Genomic DNA, 19,554 nt, shown 5'->3' with positions numbered 1-19,554 from the left:
ATGTGAATGCAGCAACTGACACTTTATGCTCTACTTTAAACTCTTGTCTAGATGACATTTGTCCTCTCTCCTCCAGGCCAGCACGGGCTGCCCCTTCTAACCCCTGGTTATTTGATGTTCTTCATGAATATCGGACCAAACTCAGGGCAACAAAGAGAAAATGGTGCAAATCAAAAGATCCGTCAGACCTGAGGATGTATCAGTCTTTGCTTTCATCTTTCTCTGCTGAAGTCCATACTGCCAAATCTTCATACTTCCACAACAAGATCAACAGCGCCCAAGACACATGTAATCTCTTCAAAACATTTAATTCTCTCCTCTGTCCCCCTCCACCACCTCCCACCACTTCTTTTACAGCCGATGATTTCGCCACATTCTTCACAGACAAAACCAGAACAATCAGTAGTCAATTTTCAGCCCAACACACACAGGACCTCAAACCAACCACACCCACCACTAAAACTCCCATCTTCCCCTTCTGTCTCCTCACTGAGGCAGAAGTATCAAAACTTCTCCTCTCCAGCCACCTTACAACATGCCCTCTAGACCCAATCCCCTCACATCTCCTCCAAGCAATCTCTCCTAAACTTTTACCAGCACTCATACACATTATCAACACGTCTCTTCTCACAGGCAACTTCCCCACTGCATTCAAGCAGGCTCGGGTAACCCCACTGCTCAAGAAACCTACATTAAACACTTTACTTACAGAGAGCTACAAACCTGTTTCTCTCCTTCCATACATAGCGAAAACCCTCGAAAGAGTTGTTTTCAACCAGACATTGTTTCTCTCACAGAACAACAAACTGGATGCTAACCAGTCTGGTTTCAGGAGTGGCCATTCAACTGAGATTGCGCTACTGTCTGTCACGGAAGCCCTGCAGATTACAAAAGCTGATTCCAAATCATCAGTTCTTATTCTGCTGGATCTATCTGCTGCTTTTGACACTGTCAATCATCAGATCCTCCTGTCTGCCCTCTTATCACTAGGCATCACAGGGATTCCACTTCGCTTGTTTGAATCCTATCTCACTGGTAGGTCTTTCAGGGTGGCTTGGGGAGGGGAGGTATCCAAAGCACATCAACTTCAGAACACATCACATCGCATCCGTTCTTGGACCCCTCCTCTTCTCCATATACACAACATCACTGGGTCCCATCATACAGGCAACATGGCTTCTCCTACCATTGCTATGCTGATGATACACAGCTCTTTCATTTCAACCAGAAGATCCAACAGTAGCTGCACGGATCTCAGGCTGCCTGGTGGACATCTCGCTATGGATGAAAGAATATCACTTACAGCTCAACCTGGCAAAGACTGAGCTTCTTGTCTTCCCTGCCACTCCAACTCTACAGCATGATTTCTCCATCCAGCTAGGTTCTTCTGCAATTACCCCATCAACTTCAGTCAGAAATCTTGGTGTAACCTTTGATGACCAGCTGACCTTCAAAGATCACATTGCAAGGACTGCTCAATCTTGCAGGTTTCATTGCACAACATCAGAAAGATCAGGCCCTTTCTAACGGAGCATGCGGCACAATTTCTTGTCCAGGCGCTTGTCATTTCTAGGCTGGACTACTGCAATGCTCTTCTGGTTGGACTTCCATCAAGCACAATCAAACCTCTACAAATGATTCAGAATGCAGCGGCACGACTGGTCTTCAACAAGCCCAAAAAGAGCCCATGTTACACCTCTCTTTATCTCCTTGCACTGGCTACCGGTTGGGGCTCGCATCAAGTTCAAGACATTGATGCTTGCATATAGAACAGCCACAGGCTCAGCACCCGTCTACTTCCACTCACTACTATGAATCTACATCCCCTCCAGAAGTCTGAGATCCGCAAGTGAGCGACGCCTCGTGGTACCATCACAGAGAGGCTCAAAATCACTTTTCAGAACATTCTCGTTCACCATTCCTGGCTGGTGGAATGATCTTCCTACCCCTATCCAGAATCTAGAATCCCTGAGAATTTTCAAATGACAGCTGAAAATTCATCTCTTCCGAAGCTACTTGATTTCATCATCATGAAAAAAAAAAAGAATTGTCTTTCTCTTTGTTCATTCCTTCTCTTTCTTGCTTGTACTTATTTGAACAATGTCTAAAATTTGGTATTACAAGCACTTCCTGTGTCTGTTTGCCTCTTTAAGAAGAATGGCTTTATGGGTATCCCCCAATTGTAAGTTGCTTTGGATAAAAGCGTCTGCAAAATGACTAAATGTAAATGTACTCAAACGATTCAGGTCATACTTAGAAGGGAGAGGTTATTATGCTATTATAGGAGAGCATAAGTCAAAGTGGACGTCCATGACATGCGGAGTCCCACAAGTCTCAATTCTTGCACTGCTACTGTTTAGCCTGTATATGCTCCCACGGAGTCAAATAATGAGAAAGAACCAAATTACCTATCATATACCCAGATTTACCTAGCCTTATCCCCAAATGACTACAGCCCCATTGACTTCTTCTGACAATGCACTGATGAAATTAAAACCTGTTAGCCTGCACCCAGATGCCAGCATCCTCAACTCGCCTTGTTTGCACGTGTCAATATTTATGAATAGATTAAATGAAAGGGGAAAATTTAATCTTGACAAACTATATATCATTATAAAGATCTAAGCCTCAAGCATCGACGACAGATCGCTGTTTTTCAATGGAAAGCTTATAAATAATGTATTTGCTAAATTTGTGTAAGCAGTACACATCAAAACATGAAGGATGAAAATGCAGTACATACCAGATTCGTCGTAATTACGAGTCATAAACTAGAGCTGTAGTCAAGTCCAGCTTTGTCGAGTCCAAGTCAAGTCCAAGTCCAAAAGTTTCGAGTCCAAGTCAAGACTGAGTCCAAAGAGGTTCGAGTCCAAGTCAAGTCCAAGTCCAAAAGTTTTGAGTCTAAGTCAAGACCGAGTCCAAATGAGAGAAAAAAAGGATCCTCTTCAAGACCAAATACTTAACTATTGATGATGTATGTGATGCGAGAGACAGCATATTTCCTATTCTAAGAAAATAATTTTACATTATTATTTGTAATGATCAAAAAGCATGTGCAAAGTAACAACTCTGTAGGACAGGGGTCTCCAGACTAGATCCTGGAGGGCCAGTGCCCTGCAGAGTTTAGCTCCAACTGGCCTTAACACTATCTGCATGTTTCTAGTGTGTCTAGTAAGAGCTTGATTAGCTGGTTCATGTGTGTTTAATTAGGGTTGGAGCTAAACTCTAAAGGACACCGGCCCTCTAGGACCCAGTTTGGAGCTGTAGGGTCAAATAATTTTTTATGTACTAACGGACTAGGAATAATTTTGCCTGAATATTCAGCTGAGGCTGGCACAGTCCGGTGTTTGCTAGATAACAGCTGAGTCAAGGGATCAGTGCAATAGTATACACAGACCTCTTAAGTCACGAGTGTGAAGTGAATAAAGAGCGCAAATCAAACACCGCATTAGTGTTTCCTCTCCGTGCATCTCTCAGAAATCAGAGCTTGGCAGGAGTAATATCACCTATAATAATACATCCTACACGTTATATTATTTGTATATATTTAAGAGGCAATAATTTAAACCTTAGGCTACGATATGAAACGAATGAATTAAACAAGCACAGCGCGCTCACCAATCAAACAGCCGCATTGCGCGTCTCAATCTCTCAAAAACAAAAAGTTCTCTCTCAAAAGTAGGCTAATAATCAGCGTAGATACGGATACATTTTCTACTTGCCCTACATGTTTGCATCTTTATCTTTTGCTGGTTTGCGCGGCACACGCACATTTGTTAGGTGAAGTTCACTTAACATTAAGACTCGCTAAAAGAGTTCTGCGTAATGAAAATGTGCGCATTTAACATAACAAGTCCATTAAAAAAAAAAACAAAACATTTTAAAACAAAACTGCTTGCATGATAAATATTATTTTAGAAATTAATAATTATTTTAGTTTAACACGACATACTTGTTCAGTGATAACTATGAAAAAAAAAAGATAAAAAGTCATAACGGTCTTGTCAAATAACTGTAGGACTTTGTATCCGGATGCAGATACGAAAAATGTTGTGATTGTTACAGATAAAAATACTGGCTGATACATGAAAATTTAAACATGTAATGTCATAATTATAAAGTTTTGCAAATTTACATATGTAATTGTTGCATAAGGCTATAAATTAATAAGCGTTTATTGATAAAAAAAAAAAAACTATTTAATGTGTTTTCATTTACAATAGCATGAACCACGAGTAGTAACTCAAGTTTTTTATAAATAAAAAATCGACTAGTAGAAATCAGTAGTCTTGCAACCCCTATACTGTACAACATTAATAAGTATTTCATTATTGGTAAGTTTAAGGCTACCTAGGTGCAGACGTAAATAAAACACAATCTAACAGGTAGAAAATTAAATTAGAAACATCTAAACTTTTCAGAACACAGCAAGTGCGCCGCTGGTCATGCACATCCTTTTCTGTAACAAAATTGAAAGCTAAGCCAAGATGGAGAAACAGCTGATCATAGATGTACAAGGATAGCCATTTTTAAAATGAATTTATTAGCAGAGCTACTGCAAGGGATTTTAAGTGCTGGAAATCCATTTATTTTTTGCTGAAACTTCTGCGTTTTCATGGAGAGCAGGTAATGGTTTCATAGCAGCAGCAGACGCCACTGGAGCGCAAGCATAGAGCGCAGGCTACAGAGTGCTTTGGAAAAAAGAAGAAAGCGGTGCACCTAGCATTTTCCACATGTTTTCAGTCGCGACATGCAAATGTGGTTTTGTTTTGAAGGAGAATATTTTTTATTTTTTTTGCTGGACTCGGTCGAGACCAACGAGAACATTTGGCGAGTCCAATGACCAAGTCCGAGACAAGTCCGAGTGCAAACACCAACGAGTCCGAGACAAGTCCGAGACGATAGAAAAATGTCTCGAGTCCGGACTCGAGTACTACAGCCCTATCATAAACACATCCACAGCTGTAAATGCCGGTTTAGTTAGAAAGGTAAGGGTCCATTAAACGACATCTCATGGAGCACATTTAGTGCAACGAAGCAATAATATGGATGATAATTCCTTTGTTTATGTTTCAGTTCTTCAGGGACAGAATTGTTTGTGTCCGTTATGGAATAACTCACGCTCAGAAACTGCGTCTGGTAATAAAAAAACGGCATGGTTTTGGAGCGTACAGTGTCACAAACAGAATGAGATGATCCACTTAAAAAAAAGTAAAAGGCGGAAGATTGTTTATTTGAATTCTGGCGCTCTCTCGTGACGGCTCGTGACGCATGTCTGACGCACCTGTCATCTGATGGAGGCGGAACTTAACGATCGCCTTTTTCTTTGTTTTTTTTATTTTTCAACATTTTTTATATATGTGTGAGTGTGTTTTATGTTGAATGTGCCTGTATCTGCATGATAACCATCTGTTTGAGTGCAAATCAGCTTGCTATTACTGTGTAATCACGGCTATCAATGGGAACGGCATCTATATGAATAGAGTGCGATTTATTGACTTTATGTCGCATTTGTATTATTACCATCTCTATAACTGGCCAACAGCACATCAGCACGTATTTTCATTGTAATTCATTGTAAATGCTGCATTTCTAGTAGTCTCAGGATGTTCTGTAATTGGCATACAAAGTTAAATCTTTTTTATTTTTCTTATTTTTCTTACTCAAATTATTCTTATTGTATTTTCCTAGTGCTCAAATAAATCACTTATTTGATGTCTAAGTTTCTGTCTAGTGTTTTATAATTGAAAAAAAAATATGCAGTGGTATGTTCAGTGACTAAAATAGTTTGTAGAACCCTTCAATACAGTTAAAGGTAATGGTAAATATTTTTTATATTTGTGGGGGTGGGGGCTAGACATAGTCTCAGAAAAATGGTTGCAGGAATCTCATTTTTCATGGTATCTCCTTCAGATTTGAAATAGAAACTCATGAGACATGTGACTTTCAACCCATTACTTTTCTAGATTGCTCCAGGACTGATTTCATGTATTTTATATACAGGATTCTGACTAGAACCAGAAAATCTGAGCATATCACACCAGTCTTTAGGTCCTTACACTGGCTTCCAGTTACATTTAGGATTGATAAAAAAAAAAAAAAAAAAACATTTACTCGTTTATAAATCACTCAATGACCTAGGACCTAAATACACTGCAGATATGCTCACTGAGCAAAGACCACTCAGATCATTAGGATCAAGTCAGTTAGAAATACCAAGGGTTCACACAAAACAAGGGGAGTCTGCTTTTAGCTATTATGCCGCCCGCCCGCAGTTGGAATCGACTTCCAAAAGAGATCAAATGTGCTAAAACATTAGCCACATTTAAATCCAGACTCAAAACTCATCTGTTTAACATTTCTTCTACAAAATTATCACTTTTCTAAATAAAAACTCATTACACTAAAATTCATCAATAATCATAAATATATATATATATATATACATTCATTTTAAATATATATATATATATATATACATATATATATATATATATATATATATATATATATATATATATATATATATTAATAATTTTAGAATATTTTAAATTCCTTGTTTTATTGTTGTGATTATTATTTTATTTATTTATTTATTTTGATTATTTTAATTCCTTTTATGTAAAGCATGTTGAATTACCATTGTGTATGAAATGTGCCATATAAATAAACTTGCCTTGCCTTGCTAAAACTGCTCCTGCTCCTGGCTTCCCCTTGGTTCCTCCCACCCTCCACTCCTCCATGGACTTATTAGGTGCGTTCTACTTCATGCAGCGCTGTGCAGACCGATCATGACTTGAAGCAGTACATGTCGGTTAGAAATTTTGTCCGACTCGAACCGGCGCCGACACCATGTCACTGTCATGTGTGGTATCAAAGTAAAGCAATAGCGTTTCGAGAGCAGCCAGCTGACTTTGCTGGTGCAGCATTTTCAGATCAACTGCAGGAGCACTGATGATGACACAGCTGTTTCACGACTCCAAGGAGGCCGTCCACAAACTCTGCCCGTCCTGTCATGGCCACGGAGGCCATCTACGAACTCTCTGCCCATCCTGTCATGGCCAAGGAGGTCGTCCACAAACTCACTGTCTGCCCTGTCACGGCCACAAATGCCGTTCACGAACTCACTGTCTGTCCTGCCACGGAGGCCGTTCACGGACTCACTGTCTGTCCTGTCATGACCAAGTGGTCTGTCCTTGTGTCTGCTCCACCATGGCCTCCTGCTCTGCGGGCACCACCTAGCCACCCCGCTCTGCCTGCCCCGTCAGGGCTCGCCGCTAGGCCTGCTCCGCCATGGCTCCATACTGCTCTGGAACTGCTCCACGGCCCAGGTCCCCCTCTATTCCATGGTCTGTCACTGCTCCACGGCCCAGGTCCCTCTTTGCTCCATTTTCTGTTCCTCCTCCATTCCACTACCCTCCTAAACATTTTCCTTCCTGAGCAGTTACTCACTTAAAGGTGAGGAGGTGTTTCGGTTCTTCCTGGAATAAAATGGCTGAGCAAAAGGGCGTGTATTGACACCTTGACAGGATCAATGTTTGTTTGATCTATATGGTATATGTTAATACCTAGACACCAACAGTGTGGCTACCGACTGGTCTACATCTAGCCCTAAGCAAGGAGGTTGTCTAGGCCTCTGGCTTCCGTGTTTGTGTTTTAGGTCAACACCTTTGGTGGATTGGTTTCTAGACACCAGAACCCAAAGCTTCTCCCCTGTCTGTTTTCCTCCTGTGATGTAGTCTGTGTCCAATATAATGTTTTAGTATGTTTGTTAATGGGAATGTGATTTGTTTTAGGTTGGAGGATATCCAGACACGTGACGATCTCAAACCTCTAAACGATTCGGTTCTACTTGATAGGCTCAACATTGATAGCTAAGCCATCACTGATTTGATTGTTTGCAACAATACTGGAATGCTCTGGCAATACAAATGTACAACATATTTTTCATGTCAATAAAGCACCTAAAAATTTAAAACTGAAAAATATAATTAAAGAGTTCACCAAGAACATTACCCATCACACTTTTTATATGCTTCTGAAAAGGTGTTATGTTTGGCCATGTTCTTTCTACCTCATCTGTATGTGTGTATGCTAACACCTCTGTAGGATCAGTACAACATAATCTGTAGATTGAATAGATAAACTTATGAGGAGTCTTAAGTTAAAAATGAAAACAAATTTTAAATAAGTTCCAATATTTTAAATAAAACCTGCTTATGAAGAATCAACGAATCAACACTTTAGCTAATTCTTTGGGCTCTCTCTCTCTTTCTCTCTCTCTCTCTCTCTCTCTCTCTCTCTCTCTCTCTCTCTCTCTCTCTCACACACACACACACACACACACACACACATACACACACACACACTCGTTGGATTTCTATGTTTTATGGGACATCCCATAGACGTAATGGTTTTTTCAGAGGTGGAAAGAGTACAAAAATATTCTACTCAAGTAAAAGTACCATTACATTAATGAAATTTTACTTAAGTACAAGTAAAAGTACCAGTCTAAAAATATACTCAAGTAAAAGTAAAAAGTAGCTCATTTAAAATTTACTCAGAGTAAAAATTTACTTAGTTACATTTTAACAGTGGGAGGGAGGCAAAAATGGGACAGGCCAAGGGTGTCAAACTCAGTTCCTGGAGGGCCACAGTCCTGCACAGTTTAGATGTAACCTTAATTAAACAAACCTGATCCAGCTAATCTAATCATTTAGGCTTATTTGAAAACTACATGGTATGTGTGCTGGAGCAGGGATAGAACTAAACCTTGCAGGGCTACGGCCCTCCAGGAACTGAGTTTGACACCCCTGGGATAGGCCTATTAATCTCAAACTAGTTGTTTTTTAATTAAAGGAATCAGTTATTTAGAATAATAAGACATTTGGGCTGTTACCAGGCAAAGCAGTATCAACAAAGTCATCTTTTCAATGCAGAGGAAATGCAGAAGCTTCATTGGAAGTGGCATTTAGATGTATTTACACACTGTTTAGTGCAGGACAAGAATGCATTTAACCTGCGGTTACAAATGCATGAATAATGTTTTGATATACAAGACAAAAAATGTTGAATACTCATTTGAAATAAGAAATTATAAAAACAAACAATAAAAAAAAATAAAAAAAAACAAACAAACAAAAAAAAGATACTTTAAATGTGAAATTAAAAAGGCCAGTATGTGTCAGCAAGTCACTTAATAAGTGAGTCATTGCGACTGAACCGAATCATTTAAACAGTTGATTAATTCAGGAACGAAACACTGTCATGTTGCTCAGAGACACAAAACTGTGCTTTGGTGGCTGTGTTTGGAATTATTATTAGAATTATTTTTTTGTTGTTTACTGGCCTGTTGTAAATATATATATATATATATATATATATATATATATATATATATATATATATAAATATATATATATATATATAATCATGATGAATGTTTTTTGGAGGGAAAAGACGGCATTCTTTTGTGTGATTTTGATTTACTTTATGAAATGAAATAAAATATGTAAATTTTCTGCCCCTATATCTTCAATTTTGTGATCATTTTAAATCACACAGTGAAAGAAGGCACTCTAAATGCGCGCGCACATCATTAAAACAATTATGACATTATCGCAGACGATATATATCGCACACTCCGCACCACTGTCTTTTTGGCTAATTTGTGCAAAACCTCTTGCTAAAATGTCAAAGCTTCATTTTAACCACCAATGTAACGATGCAATTATTTAGCTTACCTCTACATGCTTGCGAAGGGTTGATGTCTTGTTGAGATTTTATAAGCTGCTAGTTTGGTCTCCCTAGGCAAGCACATCTTACACTGCGTAACAGAGCATAAATATGGCCAGGGGTTCACTTCATTTCCTTCGAGTTCAACTTCAGAATATGACGGGTTTCGTTTTCAGCGGTGTCTCCACCACTAACGCCTGTTTTGTCCATCTGCATCTTTCTTGTGATTTTAGCGCCAGTTTGCTCTCCTGCCCATTATTTACTGACGTAGTTTCCAGGGAACGATTTATTTTTTTTCACTCAGTAATTAATGTGTTTTAAAATGTATAAAAAAAAGTACAATACTTCAAACAAAATATACTTAAGTAAAAGTAAAATTACAGATTTTAAAAATTACTTTAAAAAGTAGAAGTACACAAAAAAGCTACTCAATTACAGTAACGCGAGTACATGTAATTCGTTACTTTCCACCTCTGGGTTTTTTTATACTGTATAAATTATATTTTCAATCACCAAACACCAACCTTACACATAAACCTACCCCTGACAGAAAACTTTGTTCATTTTAAGATTTTCAAAAATACTTCATTCTGTATGATTTATAAGCTTGTTTCTTCACGGGATATACCCGATACACACACACACACGCTCAATCTGAGTACAGGTCCTTCTCAAAAAATTAGCATATTGTGAAAAAGTTCATTATTTTCCATAATGTAATGATAAAAATTAAACTTTCATATATTTTAGATTCATTGCACACCAACTGAAATACAACAGGTCTTTTTCAGGTCTTTTATTGTTTTAATACTGATGATTTTGGCATACAGCTCATGAAAACCCAAAATTCCTATCTCAAAAAATTAGCATATTTCATCCGACCAATAAAAGAAAAGTGTTTTTAATACGAAAAAAGTCAACCTTCAAATAATTATGTTCAGTAATGCACCTCAATACTTGGTCGGGAATCCTTTTGCAGAAATGACTGCTTCAATGCGGCGTGGCATGGAGGCAATCAGCCTGTGGCACTGCTGAGGTGTTATGGAGGCCCAGGATGCTTCGATAGCGGCCTTAAGCTCATCCAGAGTGTTGGGTCTTGCGTCTCTCAACTTTCTCTTCACAATATCCCACAGATTCTCTATGGGGTTCAGGTCAGGAGAGTTGGCAGGCCAATTGAGCACAGTAATACCATGGTCAGTAAACCATTTACCAGTGGTTTTGGCACTGTGAGCAGGTGCCAGGTCATGCTGAAAAAACAAAATCTTCATCTCCATAAAGCTTTTCAGCAGATGGAAGCATGAAGTGCTCCAAAATCTCCTGATAGCTAGCTGCATTGACCCTGCCCTTGATAAAACACAGTGGACCAACACCAGCAGCTGACATGGCACCCCAGACCATCACTGACTGTGGGTACTTGACACTGGACTTCAGGCATTTTGGCATTTCCTTCTCCCCAGTCTTCCTCCAGACTCTGGCACCTTGATTTCCGAATGACATGCAAAATTTGCTTTCATCCGAAAAAAGTACTTTGGACCACTGAGCAACAGTCCAGTGCTGCTTCTCTGTAGCCCAGGTCAGGCGCTTCTGCCGCTGTTTCTGGTTCAAAAGCACACGCCTGTGCACGGTGGCTCTGGATGTTTCTACTCCAGACTCAGTCCACTGCTTCCGCAGGGTCCCCCAAGGTCTGGAATCGGTCCTTCTCCACAATCTTCCTCAGGGTCCGGTCACCTCTTCTCGTTGTGCAGCGTTTTTTGCCACACTTTTTCCTTCCCACATACTTCCCACTGAGGTGCCTTGATACAGCACTCTGGGAACAGCCTATTCGTTCAGAAATCTCTTTCTATGTCTTACCCTCTCGCTTGAGGGTGTCAATGATGGCCTTCTGGACAGCAGTCTTACCCATGATTGCGGTTTTGAGTAATGAACCAGGCTGGGAGTTTTTAAAAAGCCTCAGGAATCTTTTGCAGATGTTTAGAGTTAATTAGTTGATTCAGATGATTAGGTTAATAGCTCGGTTTAGAGAACCTTTTCATGATATGCTAATTTTTTGAGATAGGAATTTTGGGTTTTCATGAGCTGTATGCCAAAATCATCAGTATTAAAACAATAAAACACCCTGAAATATTTCAGTTGGTGTGCAATGAATCTAAAATATATGAAAGTTTATTTTTTATCATTACATTATGGAAAATAATGAACTTTTTCACAATATGCTATTTTTTTGAGAAGGACCTGTATACTAAATTTAAAGTATGAGCAAAATAATATTCGTTTTTTTTACTTTTTTTTTGTCTCTCTCTCTCTCTATATATATATAGAGGCCTATATATTTTTTCACAAAAAAATAATAAATAAAAAAACTGCTGCATGTTATCGCCAAAACGGAAATGAATTTATTTACTGATATTTTAATTTTACTGCATGCGATCTACAACGACATGAAATATGATAGGCTAGTCTACTGATTTTTTAGCCTACTCATTTTATGCCTGTTTAAGAAAAACCGCAAAGGTAACATGTTTTCATTTGCTATTACAGCAACAGCAGCAGTAGCTAGGCTATATCTTGTAGAGACTGCTGTAAAATAAAGAAAATCAGGATGTGCTTTCTGCCATCTCGGTCTACATGAACTTCTTTCTGAAACATCAGAAATGAACCAGCCTCATGCATCACAGACCAACCATGTATATAAAAGGACATGTCTACTTTTAAAATAAGCATTTTAAATAGAAAAATAACAATAATAATTTTATGTTTAGGCTTATGTAATTCATATGAAACCAACAAGAGGTTTTTCCCGTCTGAACTCATTATCTGTAATGTTCTCACACCATCACTCTATTCATATGGTCATCTACGGAATTCGTAAATTCAGTTCATAATTCCAAAGTAGGCTATAGCCTATAATTTAAATAATTATTATAGTATTTTATTATAAATATTATTATAAATATAGCCTATTTATGTGGGGTTGGGTTTTTCCCACGAAACTGTGTTATGATGTAAAAAAAAAAAAAAATGAGAAGGCTAAAAATTAGTAGTATCATATTTTATTCCATGTTGTTGATCACAGGCTAAAGAAAAATTCAAATGGAGTTGTATTGGTTATGAACAGGGCCGGATTAACGTGGGTGCTATTGATGCTGCAGCATTAGGCCCAGACCCAGATGAAAATGGACGAGAATTTTCCGGAAGCTGAACAGTTTTCCTTTGCTATAACCTCAAAATAATTCTTATAATGAAATTTGGAGTCCGACTTTCGGACGCATAAACAGTGTTACTTATTATACAGATGCTATTATTCTATATTTTTTTGCACCGTGATGTTACTGACGTTACTAGGGATGTTAATTTCATTATTTTTTTTCCTAACCGACTGATTATTTACCGTTAACCGACAAGATTATTTTAAATTAGAATTGAATTAAATTAGAAAGGTATCTGTGACCCATTAAAAATACTAACAGAAAAAAAATAAAGTTAGGATATATATAGGCCTATATAAATATAACGAATAAATAGGCCTACACCAGAAATATATTTTTACTAAATCATAAATTAAGAAAATGAAAGAAAAACTGTGCAACGAGTAGCTGAGTTTCGGTTAATTTTTTTGCTTTTCTTTAGGCTTATTTTACAAAATCACAGAGATTTGTTTTTATTGCAAATGTACACAAATAAAGGCAAACCTTTTACAATTCGGATTATATTTATGACTAAAAGGAGTTCTAAAAAATCAAGTGATTGCAGCCGTGCAGCATGCACACACACAGTTGACAATGCAGCCTGTTTATCATAATAAAATACAGTCAGTCTTAAATGAAGGAAAAAAACACACACACACACACACACACACACACACACACACACATACTGCTCAGTTTAAATACTAAAATCTGTTCCATTAAGTGTTATCACCATACAGCCGTGATGTTAGGCCTATGCAAAACATTTAGTTTTACATGGATATCGGAACGTGAGTGAAGTACATCATAAATAATAATTTGGCATTCAAATACATCGCAAATACGGATGTAGTTTCGTTTTAGCCTAAATGAATGTTTTTGGCTTGTCGTTAATATTGCTATAGCTTCTTATATTTTTAATTCTTGTTCTTTTCTAAATACTGTTAATTGAAAGGATTTGTTGTGGAGTGAGGGGAACTAAATAGCCTAGCTATGTTTACATTGTTTATTAGCCTATTGTAAACATTTTGTGTCTGCATTAGGTCTATTTCTGAATTAAATAATAATCTTTTTATACGCGTAGCGTATTTTAACCATTCAGGAAACCTTTTTAAACCGTTTAATTGATTATTAATCAGTCAAAATTAGCTGATACAGTCTGCTGCATTTATTCACACTCAGAAACCGGTGACTGTGAACGAATCAGCAGAGCTGGTACAAGCTTTCATCATCGTTGAATCGTTCTCAGACATTTCCAAACATCAAAATTGGGTTGTGCATCTATCTGTGCATGATGGTGTCCAATGCCTCCGGTGAGCGATGTAGAGTTAAGTGGGACTAACTTAACTAATAAACACAAAGATACATGTCCAAAGTGTGCTCTCTAAGCATGACTTTATTGAAGTACCTGGTTTACCACTTCCCCCACCTAACCACAATGGGGCAACGTCACATCATGTGTCCTATAAAATCCCTTAACACTACATCCCCCTTTCTAAGATCAGTTGTACTGATATATAACTCAAGATTACACGTACCCCTCTGTACTGTAACAGACTATATCAAAAGTTAACTGTTCCCAATTCAAACTGTTGCACTTTGCATAAGGCAACATAACCCATTGTCTTTTTCTCAAATAAACCTGTAGAACTGTAAATCAAATGGTATCTTAAGAACAATAAGCAAGTGAACATTAACTGAAAATCTGAACTAAGAAGGTGGGGTAGACTGCACAATCCTTCTACTGAGTGTGGGGGTTTATTCTGCCCCGTAGAAATCACTCAGTCTCACCAGGGGTACCCGCTATTTAGCCACAAAATCCTTCAGGTTCCCCTGGAGGTCGTCTCTCTCTTGCAGGGTAACGTGCCAGAGGCTCAGGACTGCATGGTTGAACTGGGCCCTGCTCTGCATGATCTGACCTCACTGGCTGACCAGTAGATTGCTCTGGCTCTGGTAGGATGGTCTGCACTGCTGGCAACACTGGCGTAGAGACGAGGTGGTTTCGGTTTCGGCGCAGGTTCCCTCTGGGAGTATCAATGACGTATGACCTTGGTGCTTCCGCCTGTTTTATCACTGTCCCCTTCTTCTTTGTGTCCTTTACACAGACATGGTCGCCTGGTGTCAGTCTTGTGAGATGTTGAGCTCTGTGTCTTTTGTTGAAGTTCCAGCTCAATCTCAGTCTCTTTTTCCGTTCCTCCTCTTTGAATTTGGTTATGTCAGTCCAGCCTGGGTCGAGAGATGACAGAGTGACCGGAACTGTTGTTCTGAGCTGCCGGCCCATTGACAGCTGTGCTGGACTGTACCCGTTGGCGAGTGGTGTGGCTCTGTAAGCCATGAGTGACAGATATGGGTCTTTTTCTTTCTGGAGGAGGCCTTTAACTGTCCGCACAGCTCGCTCTGCCTCTCCATTGCTCTGAGCGTATCTGGGGCTGGAGGTTGTGTGTGTGAACCCCCACTGTGTTGCGAACTGAGTGAAGCATTCAGACGAGAACTGGGGTCCATTATCTGTCATAACCTCAGACGGTATGCCATGCCTGGCGAAGATAGACTTGCAGTGTTCCACTACTGCTAATGAGGTTGTAGATGTGAGTTTAGCTACCTCAATGAAACGGGAAAAGTAGTCTACCACCAGTAGATACTGGTTTTCATTCCACTGAAACAAGTCAGCACCCACCTTTGCCCATGGTCTATCAGGGAATTCTGTAGGCAGCAGTGGCTCTTTGGGGTTGATTCTTTCTTTTGCACATGTGTCACAGCCCTCGACCACTTTCTGAAGCTGTGTACACAGTCCCGGCCACCAGACAGATTGCTTGGCTCTTTCATGACACTTTGCTATACCTTGGTATCCTGCGTGCAGTTTCTGAAGGATGTCTCTCTGTAGCAGCTTGGGAATAACTAGTCTACATCCTTTCAGTAATAAGCCGTTCTCCACTGATAGCTCTTCCACAACATGTGCGTACGATAGGTAAGCTCTGTCTATTGTGGATCTGTCTGGCCAGCCCTCAGTACAGTACCTTTTCACTTGGCTCAGTATTTCATCACAATCTTGATGTTCCCTTATTTCTTGTAGCCTCTTTTCTGTAGCTGAGAGGGTTGACATGATCATGTTTACATACAGGTTGACTTCCTCTTCCTGCTCCGGCTGCCCTCTGTCTCACAACGGCGCCCTAGATAGCACGTCCGCCGTGGCCAACTTCTTGCCGACCACATGGGAGATGGAGAAACTGAAAGCCATCAATCTCATTCTGAGTCTCTGAATGCGTGGCGGGAGCTCATCCAGGCTCCTGGAGCCTAGTAACGGAACCAGAGGCTTGTGGTCCGTCTCAACGTGGAATGTGATGCCCACCAGGAAGTCTGAGAAACGCTCGCATGCCCATGTGATTGCCAAAGCCTCTTTCTCAATCTGTGTGTACCTTTTCTCAGTGTCTGTGAGTGCTCTGGAGCTATACGCAACTGGCTTGAGGTGGCCATCCTCCTGTCTCTGGAGTAGCACAGCTCCCAGTCCAAATGATGATGCATCAGCTGAGACGACCGTCTCCGCTTTTGCACTGTAGAGCGCCAGCCCAGGTGGCGTGCTCAGATCCTCTTTGATGCAGTTGAATGCTCTTTGTTGATCATGCCCCCACTGAAACACGTTTTGCTTCTTTAACAGGTCCCGGAGTGGCTGTGTCTTTTCTGCCAGATGAGGTAAGTATTTTCCCGGGTGATTCACCATCCCGAGGAATCGTCTCACTCTGCTCGCGTCCTCAGACTCCTCCATGTCGGTCACTTCCTTCACTTTGTTAGAATCTGCTCTCACGCCGGCTGCATCTATGATCTGTCCGAGAAATTTGACATGGCCTTTTGAGAATTCACATTTCTCACCTCTCAGCATGACGCCTGCCTCCTGCAGCCTCCCCAGCACCGCAAGCAGTCGTGTGTCGTGCTGGGTCTGTGTGTCTCCGTACACGAGCACGTCGTCCATTTGGCACAGGACACCATCGAGTCCCTCCAGTATCTGAGACATTCTCTTCTGGTAGTGTTCAGGTGCTGAGGATATGCCGAAGCAGAGGCGGTTAAAGCAAAACCTCCCAAAGGGAGTGAGGAACGTTGTGAGGAAAGCGGACTCCTTGGCAAGGGGAATTTGCCAAAACCCTGAGTTTACATCAATTTTTGAGAATACTTTGACGCCCTCTAGCTGTCCAAGTGTGTGTTCGACTGATGGGAGCATATGTCTCTCCCTCTTGTCTGACTCGTTCAATTTGGTCAGATCCACCCAAATGCTCACCTCATCTTTGCCTGGTTTTGGGACAGTGACCATACCGGCGTACCAGTCTGTGGGTTGTTCAACCCTTGAGATCACCTCTATCTCTTCCATGTGCGGGATTCGTCGTGAGGTTGATATGGAGAATGGTTTGGTGTCTGCTTTAAGCTCTATCTTGTATTCACCCTCCATCTTGCCTAGCCCTTTGAACATTGTGGGGAACTGCTCCTTGACTCTCTCGACTGAATCCAGTGCCACTGTGTCTACTCTAGCCACTAGCCCTAATGCCTGGATAGCTGGACGTCCCAGTAGGCTAAACTTCAGACCCGGGACTACATACACTTCCTGTGTGGTGCTTTTACTGTCTGTTCCTATAGTGGCTTGGAACTTCCCCTTCACCGTGATGGGTGTCAGACCTGGACCCTGCAGCACTTTCTTTGCTCTCTCTAGCTCTAGAAACTGCCCTTTCTGAAATACATCTTCAGATAGCACTGTTACATCTATACATCTATATCTATTTTGAATAAAGCTGTGTGCTCATTCACTTTAATGTTGATTAGCCATGGTTCATCATCTGAACTGACTGTGCCTAGGAAAGCTATTTCCTCCTCATCTGACTCTGCTGTGTTAAATTCGTTGAGAGCCCCTGACCTGCACACTTTTGCGTAGTGACCCTTTTTCTGACACCGGTTACATGCTACTTCTCTAGCTGGGCACTGATTTTTGCTTTGTGCTGGCGTTCTACCACACCACATGCATCGTGTCTGGTTACCTGGCTGTGTCTGATAACTGCTTTAATCATTTGTTCCAGCCTGCATTTTCTGCTGTCTTCCTTTGCCTTTGTCAGATTTGTGTCTTGTTTGAATGCTGTCCACGTCTGTGGACTCTGCCTTAAAGTTACTCTTCAACAGATCCTGTTGTTTTTTCACACTTTTGCTGTGACGCACGCGCGTCACCGCTCTCTCCAGCATTAGCTCCGAGTCCAGCTGCAGTTGCTCCGACAGCTTTTTATCGCGCAAGCCTACAACAAGTCTGTCACGGACCATTTCGTCGTGCAGCTGTCCATAGCCGCAGTGCTCTGACAAGCAGTGGAGTGCGGTGATAAAACTGTCCACAGTCTCTCCTTGTTCCTGCTGTCTCTGGTTGAATTTGGCTCGCTCAAAAATAACATTTCTCCTCACTACGAAATGTCCCTCAAGCTTCTCTTTGACAGTGTTGTACAAGCTTGCCTCCTCCTCCGTCATACGAAGTGAAGTCACGATATCTTCTGCCTCGTCCCCCATAGTACAGATTAAAGTGTTCACCTGGTTTTCATCAGGCTGTAGCTCTAGACCCGATGCAATCCAGAATCTCTCAAACCGTCGAATCCACTTGGGCCACTCTTCTGGCTTTGTGAAGTCAAACTTGGGTGGTGGGGGAATCTGGAATCGCTCCATTTTCTTTCCTTCTCGTCCGCCGCGAACGTTAACTACGAGTCACGTTAGTTTTGCAAGCTAGCTAAACTTCAGACTTACTAACTAAAGTTAACGTGAGTTCTCTCCAGTTAAATCGGCAAAACCACATCTCATGTTTACCCGACTCGAGAAACTGAAGTCTTCTGACACCATGTAGAGTTAAGTGGGACTAACTTAACTAATAAACACAGAGATACATGTCCAACGTGTGCTCTCTAAGCATGACTTAAAGTGCTTGGTTTACCACTTTCCCCACCTAACCACAAGGGGGCAACGTCACATCATGTGTCCTATAAAATCCCTTAACACTACAAGTGTAGCTTCTCAAAGTTGGGAATAGTCAAAGGAGAGCTGCAGTCCTCATTGGGGCAGGAAAGGTTAAGCTTATGAGCATTGAGCATGAGCTGCTGCGCAGCCTTGACTTCACTGAAACGATTGAAGAATTTGCGCTTGCTAAGGCTCGAAAAACAGCAATAGGCTGTAAGTAAGCAGTTACAGTAGTACAGTAGTACAGTAGTAAGAGTTACAATATGCTTAGGATAAGTTTATCTGGTTTAGATTTAGTTTCATTTTTCAGACAATTGCTATTGAATGTTGATATTACATAGCTTGATGTTAATCTAGAGTTATTTCAATAATAAGTCATTTCTATTATTCATGTTCAATAAAAGCTGGCTGGTTGCGTCACTTCTTGGTCGGTCTGAGTGCGTGTGTATGTTGAGTGTCGAACGCACATGCACCAATGCCGAGAAAAAATAGGCCCTTTTTGCGCTGCAGCATCATACCCAATTTGGTCTTAATCCGGCCCTGGTTATGAATAAAGTAATTTCTGTTTTGTCAGGAACATGCAGCAGCTGTGAAAATATAAGATTATTTTATTTATTTTTATTATTATTAGCTATTATTTTATCTTGTAAGCACCGCTAGCAAATAATCT

The 19,554-nt window shown here is 40.5% G+C and overlaps 1 protein-coding gene across 2 annotated transcripts in view; it reads right to left on the bottom strand.

Moving 5' to 3' along the window:
- The window catches only part of LOC109063045 (fibroblast growth factor 12-like), a 108,448-nt gene that overhangs the window by 38,512 nt on the left and 50,382 nt on the right, over nucleotides 1-19,554 (bottom strand). The window lies entirely within an intron of this gene.

The sequence above is a fragment of the Cyprinus carpio genome, chromosome B2, assembly GCF_018340385.1.
Source record: "Cyprinus carpio isolate SPL01 chromosome B2, ASM1834038v1, whole genome shotgun sequence".
Lineage (NCBI taxonomy): Eukaryota > Metazoa > Chordata > Actinopteri > Cypriniformes > Cyprinidae > Cyprinus > Cyprinus carpio.
The sequence above is the reverse complement of the archived record's forward strand: the minus strand, read 5'-3'. Positions and strand labels throughout refer to the sequence as shown.